Consider the following 18,468-nt stretch of genomic DNA (forward strand, 5'->3'; position numbering starts at 1 on the left):
CTCTTCCTGGACAGAGTGGAGTGATACTATCACATTGAAAGTTAGGGCTGCTCGATTATGGCAAAAATGATAATCACGATTATTTTCACTGAAATTGAGATCTCGATTATTTGACGATATTTATTTAACAATAACAATGTATTGAATAATGGCTTTAAAGATTGCCAAAAAATAATATAAAATAGTGTGCAAATACTGATTACAGTGCAAATGTTAAATAAATGAAAAATGTAAACATCTATGTTTAGTGAACTTCAAAATACTGCACAATATTTGATCCACGTCTGACTCCGCGAACCCATAATGTTTCCACCAATGTTCCCTCAAATATTTCATGTGTCTGAGCGAACACACAAACTCCCTGAGCGATCTCTTGGACCACTGTGAGCGACATCAGACGTGTGCACTGTGGTCATACCAGCATCTAATCCATCCAAGTTACATGGTTTATTAAAATAATCAAATTACAGCATTTACATTTATGTTAGACTACTTTTAATTAACTGCTTTAGCCCACTTACATTGAAAATTTAAAAAATCCTGTTCATGACCTGTGTAGTATGTTAACACTATTGGAAGTAAAAATAACTTCCAATTGCGCTCCCTTCACCCCACCAGTAAGGAATATACTTTTTTCTCACATATTCATCACTCCTACTCTCGTCTGGATTATTTTTTGGTCAGCAGCTCACTGCTGAGTGACATTTCAGACACTGAGATTCATCCTATAGCTGTCAGCGATCATGCTCCTGTATCTTTAACACTAATGCACAAGAATAATACTACGCCAAGTAAAAACTGGAGATTTAATACATCACTGCTTAAAGATGAAGACTTTATTAAATATTTTAAAAAAGAATGGACTTCATATTTAGACTTTAATGACACTCCAGGAACATCAGCTTCTGTTTTATGGGAAGCAGGGAAAGCTGTGATGAGAGGTAAAATAATTTCTTTCTCATCACATAAAAAGAAAAAAGAAAACAAAAATATTCAGGAATTAGAAAAAACCATCAAATCACTAGAAGAAGCCTACGCGTCCCACCAAGATCAGGAAACACTGAACAAAATACGCAAAACAAAACTAGAATTAAATGAGATAACTGATAAAAAAACAAAATTCTTAGTACAAAGACTACGCTTACAAAATTATGAACATAGTAATAAATCCGGTCAATTTCTAGCAAACCAGCTAAAAATAAATAAAGAAAAAACAACTATATGTGCTGTTCAAGATTCATCTGGGAACACAATATATGACCCGAAACAAATAAACAACATTTTCAGGGATTTCTATAAAACGTTGTATTCACCACAAATAAACCCATCTAACAAGGAAATTGATCAGTTTTTAGACAACATAACTCTCCCAAAATTATTAGACACTCAAGCAATGGCACTGGATTCGCCACTGACATCAGGTGAACTCCAGGAAGCCCTGATAAGTATGCCCAATAATAAGGCTCCAGGTCCAGACGGCTTTCCTGCAGAATTCTACAAAGAATTCTGGACGATTCTAGCACCAGTTTTTTACAGAACGTTGTTGGAAATCAAAGAAAAGGGCAGACTTCCATCAAATATGAATTCTGCAAACATTAATCTCCTGCTAAAACTAGGCAAAGACCCTGTATATCCCTCAAGCTATCGTCCAATATCCCTTATAAATGTAGACCTTAAAATAATCTGCAAAGCTCTCTCGAAGAGACTAGAGAGAATAACCCCCCTCTTAATTCATCCTGACCAAACTGGTTTCATAAAAGGTAGGCACTCATCAACTAACACACGTAGATTACTTAATTTGATAGACTACTCATACAGTAAAAATCTTGAAACTACAATATTTTCTTTAGATGCAGAAAAAGCGTTTGACAGAGTTAACTGGAAATTTCTATTTGCAACTTTACATAAATTTGGTTTTGGATCTTCTTTCATCAACTGGTTAAAAATATTATATAATTCCCCAACAGCTTGTGTGAGAACAAATGACCAGACATCCTCCAGCTTCTGTCTCCTGAGGGGGACCAGGCAGGGATGCCCACTCTCCCCTTCACTGTTTGCAATTTTTATCGAACCACTAGCAGCAGCAATTAGACAGAATTCAGTAATTAAGGGCATAAAATGCAAGAACGTGGAACATAAAATCAGCCTTTATGCGGATGATGTGTTACTCTTTCTCCAAAATTCACAAACCAATATCTCTGGGGTGATTGAACTGATAAACTCTTTTGCAAGAATATCAGATTACTCAATTAACTGGTCAAAATCTACAGTCCTTCCGATTAATTGCTCCTCCCATAATTCCTCTTCTACTCCACTGCAATCGGGAAATATAAAATATTTAGGTATTAATGTTTCTCCCAAGCTTGCAGATCTAACTAAATTAAACCATATCCCACTTTTAAAGAAAGTAGAAGGTGATCTGGCTAGGTGGAAATGTCTACCCATATCACTCATGGGAAGGGTTGCCGCTATAAAAATGATGGTATTACCAAAAATAAATTATTTATTCTCAGTGATCCCAACTAAACCGCCGCAAGATTGGTTCAGATCTCTAGATTCATATATGTCCAAATTCCTTTGGAAAAATAAGCCCCCACGTATAAGCTTAAAAACATTACAAAAGACCAAGGATAAAGGAGGATTAGAGCTACCTAACTTTCAGCACTACTTCTTAGCCAACAGGCTTCAGTTTATCTCAGGATGGCAAAAACATACCCTCTTAGATGAACCTTGGCTAGATGTAGAACAAGCACTTTGCAATAATCTAGAGATTTCAGATCTACCATTTATCAGCTCAAACATCCAACGACATGAATGCTTCAAAAGCATCAACATCAGCTCCTCTCTGACAGCATGGTGGGAGTTTCTGAAGTTGACTGAGTCTTCATTAATCCCATGCAAACGTACACCTATCTGGAACAACCCTGACATATTACAAAACAATAATATGATAAACTTTTCAGATTGGAGTGGTAAAGGAATCAAATATTTAGAACATATACTAGAAGGAACAGAATTTATTTCATTTGACAGACTAGTTACACAATATGGGATCAACAAGAAAAGATTTTTAGAATATCAACAAATTAAATCCATAGTAAAAAAGAGATTTAAACCGGGTCAAGTTGAACTACAAACACCACCAAGTGTGGTTCAATTTCTTACTCTTAAAACCCCCAAATTACTATCCAAAATATACAGAATGCTTTCTAAAACAGATGAATCAATATCACTTCCTATTGCAAAATGGGAAGCGGATTTATCAGTTAACTTTGACCAAAACTTCTGGTCTCAGATTTGCTTAAAAACCTTTCATTTAATTAGAAATCCCAGTCTTCAATTAATTCAATACAAAATACTACATAGAGTGCACTATACAGGTCATCGGATGTTCAAGATGGGCTTTACGTCTACCAACAACTGCTCACACTGCCAAACCAATTCACCGGACAATTATATCCACGCACTTTGGTTCTGTCCACCAGTTCAGAAGTTTTGGTGCGAGATATGTGAAGACTTATCAAAGTGTCTGAAATGTAACATTCCAACTTCCCCTTTAGTATGTTTGTTGGGCAGCTTAGATAATGTCACTCCGGAAAAGAATATAGCCCATATGGTTTTCACTGCACTATGCATAGCCAAGAAAACAGTCCTCATGAACTGGAAAAATAAAAATAATCTTAATTCTAACCAATATAGAAATTATCTATTAGATTACATTAGTCTTGATACAGCCTCTGCCACCACATCAGATCAATTGCTCTGGGCTCCTTTGATCAGCTCCATCACCTAGTGGGGGTGGGGGGTCTTAGTTTCGTCCCACCTTCACTGTTGTGATTGGTGTGGGGGTAGGGACAGGCTTAGGGCATCGGGGGGTTCCCCAGGAGCATCTTCCTTGGGGGGCCCAACCCGGGGTAGCGGTCATGGCCAATTAGGGGCTCTGTTGGCTCTTAGGTGACGGTTTCCTCGTAGCTGCGTGCAGCGGGGCTAGGGAGGGTCTGTGCTGACGGACGTGGGTTACTGACCTGGTAGCCTGGCTGCCCCTGGGTGGGTCCGGGATGGGCGTGAGGTTCTGGGGGCACTCCGTCTCTGGGCTGGGGCCCTGGCCAAGCCTCAGGGGCTTGGGTCCCGGTTGGTGTGTTGCCGGGGTTGTGGGCGGGTGGGTGTATGGGGGCCCAGTCCTGGCGCAGGGTGCCGCCTGTGCATCGAACCACCTGGGGGGCTCTTCAACTGGTGGGGGAGGTTGTCACATCCTGCAGGAGCCTTCCTCTCTTCAGGAACTCTCTCTGCAGGAGGGGGAGATACAGGAGAGGTGGAGGAAGATCTCAGCCTGGGCGTCTATTGTCTTGTGTAGTCTGGAAGATGAGTGGATGATGGGGTGGGTGCAGTTTTCTCTGTGGTGGGGTCAGGTGGACTGTCCCGGGCTCTGTGGGGCCGGGGGGCGCTGCTCCACTGGGCCCCGGTCTGGATGGGCCTGGGCCCCCTGTTATGTTCTTTGTCTAGGCGTGTATGAACGCAACAAGGAGTTGGCCCACTCACACACCACCCAAGTAAATACACAAACAACAATGTCTTCTAAAAGTGCTAGGCAGCCATTTATTTGCTTCAGCTGTGAGTAGTGCCAAAAATAACAAACAAAACTCCCTACTGGTCCCTGTGCTTTCCTACACAAAAATAAAAACCAACCAAAAGACAATCCACTTACCTAACTTTCTAACCAAAAAACAGGAGAAAACCTAATCAACAAAAAATGGCTTCTCACGCCTACTAGGCTGCTGCAGTGAAGAATATATACAAGGTGAACAAAATACACGATTGCTACTTGACAAGACTATTTACAACTATTTACAAAACTAAGATACTAACACCAGACACACGAGTGGAACATGGTGGGTACACAGACGGACCAGCCAGCACAAAGACAGAAGACGCGACTTAAATACACACAGAGAAACACGGGGAGATAACACACAGGTGGGGAACACAGCTGGGAATAATCAACCAGACGAGACAGAGGTAAAACTGAACACTCACATGAGACGCAGACCTTCACAATAAAACAGGAAACGAGAACTCTACACCAAAACGCAGACCTGACACAGAGACAGACAGACAGAATGACACATGGAACCTGAACTAAACTAAACGTGAGATACAACCAAGAACAAATCCTTAAAAATGACATAAAACAAAACACCGCCAACATTAAATCATAACACCCCCTTTCCCTGGCGGGTTGCAGAGTATGGGGGTGCCTACTGGGGTCAGCGGGGGAGCTGACCCCAGGGAGGGGTCACTTGCCCCTCCCTTCCTTCCCTCCCCATCTCCAGCTGCCTCCCTCTTCCCGCTCCACCACAATCACCCACACATGCAGGGCCTTGGGGTAGGGGTGTGTCACCAGGGTGCAGAGGAGACATCCCCCCCCTCTGTCCCCTTCTGGCTGCCTCTGCCTCAATTTTATCCCACAACTTAGACATTCACATTACTCACACTCTCATTACACATACATATAGGATCTTGGGGGTGGGCACGCTACACGGATTCCAATCACCATCAGGGTGTACACCTCACCCCTGGCGTCGCTGCCCACCTCTCAATTTTAAATACACGTAGACATTGAGGGCTATCAGGAGGGGCTATACGCTTACCTGCTGCTCTGGCAGGTAGCTCCATGCCCTCCTGGGTTTTAAATGCACCTTAGAACACACATACATCAACACTACATATGAGCGGGTGGAGGGAGGTTTGGAGTCTTCCTACACCCCCGTTCTCTGCGGCCTGCTGGGGGCTAGGAGGAGGAGTTGGCCGTCCGACTGGGGTCTGGAATGTGGGGCCTCCCTGCTGCTGCGGAGTCGGGGCGGTCTGCTTCTCCCCACCGCAGGGAAAAGGGTAACACCACCTGGGTCTAGGCGCAGTTTCCCCCTCCAGGGGCAAGGGTACCTAGACCCGGGGCTTAGAGTACGCTTGGGGAGTGTGATTGTGTGTACAGTGTCTCTCTATGTCTGTCTCCACGTTGGGTGAGTGTTGAGTAATTGTATATGAGAGCATGAGGGTGGGAATGGATGTTTGTATCTGTGTGTGCCTGTTTGTCTGTGTCTATATGTCAGGTTGGGTATCAGACCCCACCTCTCTGGGGACATCTCAGGCCCTCCAAGGTTTGGAGGCCCATCTCCCCCCACCACTTCCCCTGCCGGTGGCAGACATCGGTGCATTGGTGGTTCTTTGTGTCCGGGGGTGGGCGCCCAGGTACCCACCGGCTCACTCCTTGGCGGCTGCTTATCGGGGCATGGAGCCTGGGGCTCGCTCGGGCCACTTCGGGGATGGGGTGCCCTCGGCCTCTCGGCCCGGGGCTCGGTCACTCAGGCACAGCTGGCTGCCGGCGGAGCTCACGGGCACGTCACTGCAACCCCCCCGGCTTCTGCTCCGCGGCTGCTGAGTGACCCCTCATCTGGGACTCTCCTCAGCTCTTTCTGGGATAGTGGCGCGGCTGCCCCTCTGTTGGTCTTCCTTGGTCTCTTGTGTTCTGGGGGCCTCTGGATGTCTGGAGTTTTGATCTCCTCCATACCTGCTTCATGCCCTGGAGGTCGGGGCAGTGGCCCCCCACACCCTCTAGCAGATCATTACATGAAGGAACCTTTTAAAAACAAGCGCGTTCATGCTCACAGGTGTACACACGGGTGATCACACACACAAACTACACCCTTTTGGGCTCCTACCTCAAAGCACACTGTGCGCTGTCGATCTCACGTGCTGCACAATAATGTTTAATATTTAGTATTTACTGTCATATTCCCATATATCATTGTGATCTTGTTTATTACTCTTGTCTTCTTCTGCTTGCTTTCTTTTTTCTTTCTCAACAGGTGATCCAGGTGATCGATATATGTATTTTTTTTTTGTCTGCTTATTCTGTTGGTTTTTGTTTTTGCCCTTTTTCCCCGTCCCTCTTCTCAGGTTTTTTTTTTTCTCTTTCCCTCTTTCTTTCTCCCCTTTCTTTCCACCAGGCAAGTCTGTCCCGTATTCAGCAAGTGAAAATAAAATAAACAATAAAAAGTGAATCAGATGGACCATTACGGCAAGGCTGGGATGGTCCATTTGGTAAAGTAAATCCGTTGGGCATCTTTCTTCACCTTTAGACAATAATTCTGATGGCAAAAGAACCAAACGGGACAGGTTAAAAAACAAAAAACAAACAAACAAACAAAAAAAAAAAAGGAAGTAAAAATAACTTGAACTCCAATTTTGAAAACTCAACTTTCTTTCTTTCTTTTTTTTCATAAAGCTCTGACTTGTATTATGAGTCTGTGGTCTGGGAGAGTCCTATAACTCTCTGTCTGCAAAATACAGTATATAATGACCAATGTTGGGCAATTAATTATATAGTTACTACTTCAAAAAAGTAACTCAGTTTGGCAAACAAAGTTTTTTGCAGCTATTTTTTTTTTTTAATGCAGCCAAGGCGTTTTTTTAAATAAACATTTCAAACTATTTACAGAACAATCAGCTGTTCTGCATCAAATCTGATGCCACACAAATTATTTGCGCCACTCCAAAAAATAATTTCTGTCCACTATGAGATAAAGGAGAACAACAGCCTGATACCTGCAGGCCTGACCACAGGAGATGTATCACTCCTGTAACACCTGTAACATTCAGCAGCCGCCTCATTGTTCTGACACACACAACAAAACTACACTACACACTAACTACACAAGATTTGCGCTAAACGTCTCAAATCTCTCACATCTCAGAACACCGTCACTCCTAAAACTTCCCCCCGTTTCTTAACATCTAGATGCCACGTTGCCATATCATTTTTTTGATTGGTCGACATGGTACTTTTTTCGACCAATAGGAAAGGGTGGGGTTTTTTTTGGTTTTGTTTTTGCTCACAGGCGGAGAGTGCTTTCGAGCGTTTTCCTTATAAAACGCCGTTTTTACCGTTTCTTCCCGCAGTAAATATAAACAATGATAGTATTCGGGAAGAAAACCAAACATTGCATATATTTTTATCATAACTCTGGTTTTACGTGGCCTATCAACACAATTTAAAAACTGGTATAAAGTCCACACTTTTTCCGTCAATTGTTCCGTCTGTCCTGCTCACATCTCCAATGGTTGTACACGTTGTCATTAGCGTGGCTTCACTCCATGTCAGCCACGCTGCTTTGCTAGCTAAAACACCGGTGTCGGCACATAAGGACGCTGTCATAGCCTGTCAACGACGTTGATTGGCTGCATATATACGAATGTGAATCGCATTATTGGCTGAACTATGGGATAAGGTGGCATCGTTCTAATCCCATACAGGAGCAGCCAGTCACTTACTGACTAACACTGCAAAACAGAATTGTTAAAGTTTTAATTTTAATTTCAATTCAGGTTAATTTTTTTGTGCACAACGCAGATTTTCTGTGTGCAGAGACCGTGCCAGCAGTGCGCAATTGCGCACGTGCGCAGCTTAGAGGGAACATTGGTTTCCACACCACTGAAGTCGTTTTACCTCTCTTTTCAACCAATGGCATTCTTTCTTCAGCAGCCATTATCCTCTCCCCTCCAATTAACTTCTGCTTAGCTTTCCGAGCTTCCCTCGGGTCCTCTTAATTGTTGTGATGCGTGTTCGAAACGTAGAGAGGTGCGCTCGATTTGCCACACGGAGCAGCGCGAGAGTAAAGCACGAGGGAGGTGCTAATAATCGGCTCAGTCATTTTTAATGATCGTTGAAAACCCAGATCGTAATCGAGATTTAAATTCGATTAATTGAGCAGCCTTATTGAAAGTAATAGGCAGGTTGGACATATTTCACACATTTTAATTTATGCTGCATAATGTTTCATCCAAAGACACAACAAAATACTGTCTTTCAATAATACTGTTTTTTCAGATTCATAAGTACTCACAGTGAAACATTTGGAAGGAAAAATGATTTCCACATGTGGATTTATTGCTGCACTTCCATCAGTTCTTTTGTTTTTAGCATATTTACATTAATTTCTCTTCAGGTTTGACCAAAATATAGTGTAATTGTATCAGAGACTGGTCTGCTATGTAAGCCTTTCTCATTACAGGTTTCACTTGGATTCATTCCACTAATTGATGTAAATAAGGATTTATAGCACTCTGACATGTTTCCTCAGTACGACACGCCCAAACACACACACACACACACACAGGCGCACACACACACACACACACACACACACACACACATACATTTCCCTCCATTCTGCTCCACTCTGACTCCCAATCTCAGTCTGCCTCCGCTCCTTCAGACCCCAGCAGCTACTAAAATAAGGGAAAAGGTCATTAGTGCGGCTGGGATCAGCTGTTTCTGCCACCCACCCCTGACGCTGTCCCCTCAACCCGCAGCTGAGCCCCAAACCACACCCACCACAGGTGTTCACGAGTGTCAGAATACATTTAATGATACAAGAAGAAGAACCTCTAATGTAGAACAGGTCCATATGTGGATCATTTGTTTACAGTTCAGTTTATGGAAAATCAGTGAGAGTTACCTCGATCTGCTGCTGATGAAGTTTTCAGTAAACTTTGTTGAGCCCACCTGCTTGATGTTTCAAACTGTTTCCTGTCACATGTTTACATTCCTGATTATTAAAAAAAAAAGTCTAGTGCTAAATCCACTGGTTCAGAAAAGTTTGGACTTGGATTATAAATTTACATATTATATCAATTATCTATAAATAGATTTTGGCAAAACTACTATTGTGTTCACCAGACAGAGTCAGACTGATCCTGTTCTCCTTATATGTGTTAATATTGGACATGTAATTGAGACACATGGTGCATCTTCTTATTTTGCATATGTTACCAACCAAGATTATCTTTCTTTATTGTCTTTATTGTCTTTTTATTGAATTTTTTGCATATGCTGATAACACATAGATATGCAGTACTTATGCTTAGACCATGTGACTCTGGCATGTTGAGTTCTCTTAATGACTGTCTTTGTGAGGCTCAAACTGAATATCAGCCAATGTCCTCATATCACAAAAGAAATGCAGTCATGTATTTATGTCTTTAAGTAATAAGTAATCAGTGTTGGGTAAGTTACTTTAAATTAGTAACTTAGTTACATTACTAGTTACTTCTCTAAAAAAGTAACTCAGTTACTTCAAGTTACTCGTTACTTTCAAAGTAACTAGTTACTAGGGAAAGTAACTTTGGTTTTACTCAGAATTCTCTTGTTAATGTGTTGCTTCCGTAACTGGATACCCAGCCAGATTGCCAGTCTTCTAGTTTGCTTACTTGCCACAAGTGCCCTGTACCACCTACCAACAGAAAGGAAAAAATAATGTGCACATTTCCACGAGAGAAATCCCACGCCTGGACCGTCGTTGACCGCCGCCATGATTCTAGCCTGCTTTTTACATCCAACACAAAAACTGCAGTCGTGGTGCTTTTGATTGTACTCAGAACTTGGAAATTCTGCCTTCTGAATAGGAAGATGTAGGTAACACCAGACTGCAGATGAGCTGCATACAGAGCTGGACTGGGACAAAAAAATCGTCCCGGGCATTTTGACTAGAGACCGGCTCACCATTATAGGAAAAATCATAAAGCCTTTGAATGAAAACAAACACTGTTGTGACAGTGATGTACACTGTTCTGATGGTATATATGTATCAATCTATCAATCGTTTGTTGTAAGACTCAGATAATTATTTTTTTTAAAAGCAAGACATTTTAAATGAGAATAATAAAGAAAACTATTTCCTTGTGCCCCCCTTTCCCTGTTAATGCCCTACCCTGGCAACACTTTGCTAGACCCGCCCCTGCACAGTTACCAGCTGTCAGCTACGTAGAAAAGGATGCTGGTGTTATTTGTCTCTCAGAAACAGTTCATAACTTCCCTTCAACTCATTCATGTCACCTAACAGGTAAACCTGTTTCTCCATCACCTGTTCAGCTCTGATGATTCAGTAAGGACATCTCCTGGTTTCATCTGCATGTTTCCCTCTCACCAGATAACCAAACCGACATCATGACCAGCAGCTTTACAGCTGTGGCTCCAGCAAACATCAGCTGATACTAGAAATTAATATTAAATAAATTCTAACAACAGCTGATCAAGCTTAAACGTGCTGCTGTTGTTTAACGCGACATCCGCTGGTTTCCTCTTTCTGGCGCAAAGTGGGTGATAAATAAACAAGAGAGAAAAGCCGATCAGCTGATCATTGATCAGTTTCGTGATTGAAGTAGAAACAGGAGAGGAGAGAATGAGAGAAGAAGAGGCAGCTGTGCAGCTTCAGCTTTGTGTCTTTTTCATTGTAGCTGAAGTCCGGGACAAACTGTGTTCCTTTTCACCTCAGTACGAAACGCGTCATATTTTCTCTGCATACCAGACGATTCTGTTTTTTACGGGACGGTTGGCAACTCTAATAATTAACCGTATGAACAAAATAAAGTTCAACATCAGTAACATAGCACCCACCCAGCTGTATAGAAACACTGTCATGCTAGCTAGCACGCAGTACGAAAATGTCAGCATACCGAAAATAAACTCCACCTAAACTTGGTTTATATCTGACTCAGATAGACTGCAGGTCATAACTTCTTACCTGAAGTTCAGTTCACCTGACACTCGGACCGGCGGCCGCTTCGGGTCTCTCCTCTTGCCTCCCTTTTCCTTCATCCACCTGCTGGCTTCCACCACTTGCTAATGTTATTGAATCTGTGGAAGCTCCGCGATATCCACCACACGAAGTAACGAGTAACGAGCCTATCTAAATCCCAGTAACGAGTAACGCGTTCCTGGTTTTGGCATAATAACTAGTTACCGTGCTCGTTACCACACTAATAACGTAGTTACTGTAACGCGTTACTTAATAACGCGTTAGTCCCAACACTGTAAGTAATACAACAAAACTTTTTTATTGCTGATTTTCAAGTCATATTGTCTACAGCATGGAAAATTATGATTACCATTAACAAGAGCAATAAAAACTGGGACAACTTTAATAATGATTTTATATTTAAGTTTGCTAATGATATTTTTTTAACAGCTCCTCCTAAGCCCACTGTGACCCTGCAGCCATCCCGGACGCAGATATACAGAGGTGAGACAGTCACTGTCAGATGTGAGATTCAGGGAGGTGAAGGAGCTCAGTGGACGTATGAATGGAGACGAGGCCAGGTAAACACAGGTCAGTCATTCAGTGAATTCAGAATCAACAGAGTTACTGAGTCTGATGGTGGAGGATACAGCTGCCGGGGCAGAAGAAGCTCTTCCTGGACAGAGTGGAGTGACATCACCACATTGAGAGTAACAGGTAGGTTGAACACATTTCACTCATTTTAATTCCCAAAACACAACAAAATACTTTAAACAGTACTGCAGGGGGTTTTTTTTAGTTTAGTATCCAAAGTCATGTAAAACAGTTTTTTCATTATAAAAATATTCAGTCATCACTCAGAGTCAAACATCCGGAAAAGAAAAAAAAAATGTGTTTGTAACATGAAAAAAATAAACGCAATTGTCATTGTCCCAGCTGCCTCGTGTCTGTGGCTGCAAACGCAGAGTTTTCATCACTGTTTCAAAACGGAATGTGAGCTAATGTCCTGCAGCTAAACTCAGGCAAAACTTTAAATGTTGCCATTGAATCTCCTCGACTAAACAAATGCTGAACACATGCTGAACATTATAACATAATTATAACATTATGTACAGCTACTTTCAGTGCCATTGATATTTATTTAGAGTTTTTTCTCTAATTGATCTTTCTGAGTTAGCTTCAGTAATTACTTCCTCCAAACCATCGTGTGTCTTTTAAAACCCATTCTGACACATCTGTGCACTTCGACAGGAAATGTCAGCTTCCACAACAAAAGAATGTAAAACACACTTACAAGGTCTCATCTTAGCTATCAGAGGCTTCAACATCAGATTTAGTAAAGAACACAAGGTCACAGCATGCTATAGTACAATCAGATCATATTAACCTGGGTTACTTTCTCATTACAGATGAATTAACTAAGTCATGCTTCAAATTAATGATAGTAAATGAACTATGCATTTATTAATTAATTTTAAATACACAGAGGAAAATATTAAAACAATTTGCTGTGCAGATCAAAACAGTATTTCAGAGTATTTTGTGTAACACACTTTGTTACAGCTTCACCAATAAAGTTTTGTGATATTTGATCATTCACATGTTTCCATCCAGTTCTTTAAATTGTTCTGATTCAGTCATTTTTACTTTTATGTTCTTGTTCTAAACTGAACTGCAGCGAAACCAAAGGCTGAACTGAGAGCTGATAGGACAGCTGATCCAGTAGGGGGCAGTGTGACCCTGACCTGCTCTGTGAGCCCATCATCATCACCATCATCATCATCTGAATGGAAATACTACTGGGAAAGATATGACAGGTATTATACACTTGTGACCTCACCGGATGCAGTGTTTCTATCAAATGAACAAATCAGTGTCTCAGAGGGAGGACGCTACAGGTGCATAGGAGGAAGAGGAGAACCAGTTTACTACACAGAGGACAGTGATTCAGTTAGAATTGGTGAGTTTAAATGTAACTACCTACAAATCACTACATCTGATGGTAACTGAACCTTTTTCGTCTTTCATGTGTTTTTATTGTACTTTCTTGAACATTAACAGTGTCAAACAGGCCTGTTGTGACTCTGTATCCAAACTGGTCTGAGATATACAGAGGAGAGACGATCACTGTCAGATGTGAGATCCATGGAGGAGACACTGAGTGGGATTATGAGTGGGAAACAAACAGCATGATAAAAGCTCCAAATCAAAATGAATACAGGATTAGATCTGCTTCATCATCCAACAGTGGAAACTATCGCTGTAAGGGCAGAATGAAAAGTTCACAGCATAAAACAACAGAGTGGAGTGATTCAGTCACACTGACAGTTTCTGACAGTAAGTCATATTTGCTTTAAGCTGTTTGAACACTTTGTAAAATGTGTTTCTGTTCATATAGACTGAGATTATTATTCTTTGTATAAACTGAGCTCACTGTTCAGAGACTGTACTACATGTTCACTGAGAGAAAATCTTTGTTGAACAGATAAACCCCGTCCTGTCCTCACTGTGTCTCCATCATGGCTGAGTCCTGGAGCCTCAGTAACTCTGAACTGTCAGGTTGAACATCCGTCTGCAGGATGGAGCTTCTACTGGTATAAAGCTGTTCCTGATCTATCAGAGAAATCCTCCAGTTATGAGCTGCTACCTGATGGCAGTGGGACTGCACAGGACTCCTACATCATTCATGGACAGACACACACAGCAGAATATGTGTGCAGAGCTGGAAGAGGAGACCCAGAGTATCACACTGATCACACTCAACCAAAGTTTGTCTGGTCTGCAGGTCAGTTTGTTTCTGTCTAATCAATTGTGTCATCACTTTAATTCACCATTATTTTTCTTGCAGCAACATACTGACATTGAAATCTGATGTCCAATGGCAATTAAAATGTATTAAATGATTATATTTCATCAAGAAGGATTAAATTGAATCTCATCCTTTCTCACTACATTCAAGTAAACTGAACTTCAGTCAAACACTTCTGTTGTTATTCAAATTCCTCCTTGTTTGTTTCTCACAGAGTTAAACAAGGATGAATTTTGTCTCCAGCTCTTTTTAATCTTCATGTTGATGACTTGAAAGTCTGTAAATCTGGCAGGAATAATGTGAAGCACATTATGTACACAGATGATCTCGTGGTCTTTGGTCCTCGTAGTGCTGGTCTCCAGCAGCTCCTTCACACATGTTGTTCTGCTTTTGCTGTGAAAAATGATATTAGATTTGATGCCTGTAAGAGTGCTGTCGTGAGTTGTAGAAGCAAAGAGAACAAACATTAAAGATCTGCTGATGTTAAACTGTCTGATAATGATCTGACTGTTTGTAATAAGGTCACAAATGTCAGACATCTTATTACACGACAGATGATGAAGATATTTGCTTGTGCAACAACAAACATGCACACTGTGGACAAACTGTAGGAAAGCAGGTTTACAGAAACTTCAAGTAGCTTTGCACTTCCCAGCCACCGTATTCTCGTGATGCTGTGAGATTATTACTGAGAGACCCAGATGGTTCAGTGAAATCCTTCTACCTGCAGGAGTTACAACATTTAAATCTGCATTAATAAATCTCATTCATAGATTTATTTGCAGTTATGGTGGGTTTAGCAAGAACTAGTTTTTTCACTGTGATATTTTGAATCCTAACATCTGTGAGCTTTGTCTCTTCACTGCATGTTGTTTCCAGATGTTCATTCAGCAGCGTCTCTCACAGTGAGTCCTGACAGAGTGCAACACTTCACCTCTGACTCTGTCTCACTGACCTGTGAGGGAAACTTCACTGAGTGGAGAGTGATGACTGTTACACAGGTATATCCTTCATATTATTATGAATGCGAGAGAATGACTGGATCCACGTGTAACATCTACACATCAGAGTCAGATACTGGAGTGTACTGGTGTGAGTCTGGATCAGGAGAGTTCAGCAGTGCAGTCAACATCACTGTACAGAGTATGTTATTATACATTTACTTCTTGTGTTTGAATAATTTAGACGTCACATGAACATTTGTCCCAGTTTTGCTGTATGTGAAGTAATTCTATGTGGCAACACAAACAACAATGACAATTTTAGACAATTTTATGCACCAAAGCATCAAAATATTCTTGTTTTTTGTTCTCTATTTAAATTAGTATTTTATATTTTCTCGATCAGAATAAAACTCTACAAAGCTCAACATCACATGAGATAAACTTTTATTGTCTCAATTCAGAGTAATTTAGGGAAACACATCATGCAAAATAAAACAAACATACATATACTCACTCACAATTTCACTCATAACGATTGAGCAATTGTATTTATAATAATGTGACTATAATAACGTGCAGGGAAGATGAAGGGAGCATCCCAACTATATTTCCAGTTGACTTAACCAAATTTTGAATTTAGGATCTGAGCTCAGAAAGTTTGCCAAACCATGTAATGATACCATAACGGATTCAACAATCTCCTTATAAAATAGCAACATGATGCTTTTATTTACTCCATGGACCCTCAGCCTTCTAAAAAATGCAAACACTGACTACACGAATGATCCACATGATGAACCCACTGTAACTGAACATCTAAACACTGAAATGTTGTTACTTATTCAAACTTCTCTCCAGTAAATAAAACCAGGCTGAGATCTCCAATTGATCTTTGATCAAAGATCATTATAAATATGAAGACGATTATTTTTCTTTATACTTAACAAGGTGTGTTTCTTACACCACTGCACAATCCCTTCAATCTCAGTTTTGTAAATGGCAACATCTGAATCTTTGGTTAACAGACTAAGAACTGCTGTATCATCAGAAAATGTAATCACATAGTTATTTGTACACTGATTTCCATAATTTTTTTAATATAATATGAAAAGAACAGGAGAGCTGACACAGCCCTGTGAGACTCTTGTTCTTATAAACTGTATGTGTGAACGAGTAGGACTGACTTTAACTTCCTGTTGTGTTTGAATGAAAATAGCCAAACAACCATGTGATTATATAGTGATCCACCTTCATGTTATTTAACAGTGTATAAGTGTTTGTGGTATTAAACACTGATATTAGATCAATAAATAACAATTGTGCATAAGCTGAGCGGTTTTCTGAATGGTTTCAAATCAAGCGAGTTAAAGTAATCAAATTGTACTTCACTTCACAAGTGCTCAACCATAATGCATTCAAAGGATTTCATTACTATTGATGTTACTGCTGCAGGTCTGTGATCATTATTTTGCTGATTGCAGCCTTTTTCTATATAGCGAGGATGAAGCTGATATCAACAGGACTCCAAGCTGGAGTCAGCTCATCAGCAAATGTTTAAAGAGAAAAGCTGAAACAGCATCAGGCCCACAGGCCTTCTTGGTATTTAAGTTTTTAAATGCAGTTATTTTTATTTTATTTTCATTCTATTCACAACACTTAGATCAGTTACTAAGTGAGTCTCTGTTAGATCACATTATGAGCTTACAAAATCTGACCATCAGCCGTTCAACTTCATTTACTACATGCATTTCTTTCTTACCTGGATTCAAGTCGATCATCTGTTTCACAGAGTCGCTTCTGTGAAAATCTCCCTGAAGCTTACATGTCAGCTTTTTCTAAAAGTTTGCACCAGCTGATGTGACTGAAACAACTGTGTGTGATTGTTTCACAGATGATGGTAATGGTCCTATCCTGGTGAGTCCTGTTCATCCTGTGACTGAGGGAGCTTCTGTTAGTCTGAGCTGCAGTTTGAGAAGACAAAATATACTTTCCAATGTGTTTTTCTATCACAATGACAAACTTATTCAAAATGATCCCCGAGGGGAGCTGAAGATCTCTGCAGTGTCAAAGTCTGATGAAGGTTTCTACAAGTGTCAGTACTCAGGAAGAGAGTCAGCACAGAGCTGGATGTCAGTTAAAGGTGAGCAGGATCAAAACATTTGATGAATTTTTCAATTGTCTGAATTAAGACTTGAAGTCACCTGGATCTATTTTGTGAGAACTGAAATATGCAGTATAATAATAAATATTATACTTTGTTAATACTTAATTATTATTTAATTATTATTTGTTGTTACAGTAACTGTGTCAGGAGCTGACAGCTCTTCATCTCCTGTGTGGTTGATGGTTGGACTGGTTTGTGGAGTCTCTCTCATTATTATTCTCCTGCTCTTGTTGTATCGCTGCAGACAGTCCAAGTGTAAGAGCCTCTTCTTTTCATGCTGTATTAGAGAGTTTATTTACTACATACACTTTAATTATTCACACATATACATGTATTCTGATCTCATGACACTAAATATCAGTGGAACAATTTATACATGACAAACATGTGTAATAACATTTGTCTCTTTCACAGATTCCTGCTTCACCAGGTTGGTAAAATACTTTTTATTATTATTTTAAACAAACATCAGTTACTTTTGAGTTTATTGTGTTTATTTCATGTTTTAGGTCGATCCAGTCTGAGAGTCACAGTCCGGGCTCCTCCACAAATCATGGAGTCAACCAGGATGAAACTCATGTTTACGGCTCTCCTCAACATGGTCGGCATTTAAACTGATCTTTATTATTATTATTATTAATATTGACTTTTATTAAACCTCCATTCACACAAACATTTATCAGGTTCAGTTTGTGTTCAGCAGTTTTTCAAAGAGCATTTAAAGATCTTACAGTCCTGGTTTTGACTCACACAGTGTTTCTGTTTTTGCTCTGATCTTTAGTGTAACTGTAATAAAATGATTAATGTGAGCCTGGCTTGTTTTTTTCTTTAGGTACTGCTGACGTCTATGAATCAGTCACACAAGTGAAAAACAGAAATGGTACAGTATATGTGCTGGAAAGCACAGAGCAGTTAGAGATGAAACTTGTTTTTGATTTAATGAAACTAATTCCATACTTTTACAATCCTGTAAAAAAA

At 40.5% G+C, this 18,468-nt stretch overlaps 2 protein-coding genes and 2 long non-coding RNA genes across 4 annotated transcripts in view; 3 read left to right on the plus strand and 1 right to left on the minus strand.

Moving 5' to 3' along the window:
• The window catches only part of LOC109198185 (low affinity immunoglobulin gamma Fc region receptor II-b), a 997,390-nt gene that overhangs the window by 832,081 nt on the left and 146,841 nt on the right, over positions 1-18,468 (minus strand). The gene's annotated exons all lie outside the window — the stretch shown is intronic.
• The window catches only part of LOC109201287 (obscurin), a 493,328-nt gene that overhangs the window by 453,444 nt on the left and 21,416 nt on the right, over positions 1-18,468 (plus strand). The gene's annotated exons all lie outside the window — the stretch shown is intronic.
• On the plus strand, positions 12,823-13,779 carry LOC112846487 (uncharacterized). Its single transcript, XR_003219481.1, has 2 exons — positions 12,823-13,533; positions 13,635-13,779. It is a non-coding gene; the product is annotated as an uncharacterized LOC112846487 (long non-coding RNA).
• On the plus strand, positions 15,205-17,301 carry LOC112846475 (uncharacterized). The gene is made up of 2 exons (XR_003219461.1): positions 15,205-15,525; positions 17,218-17,301. It is a non-coding gene; the product is annotated as an uncharacterized LOC112846475 (long non-coding RNA).

This window comes from Oreochromis niloticus, linkage group LG3 (genome assembly GCF_001858045.2).
Source record: "Oreochromis niloticus isolate F11D_XX linkage group LG3, O_niloticus_UMD_NMBU, whole genome shotgun sequence".
Taxonomy (NCBI): Eukaryota; Metazoa; Chordata; class Actinopteri; order Cichliformes; family Cichlidae; genus Oreochromis; species Oreochromis niloticus.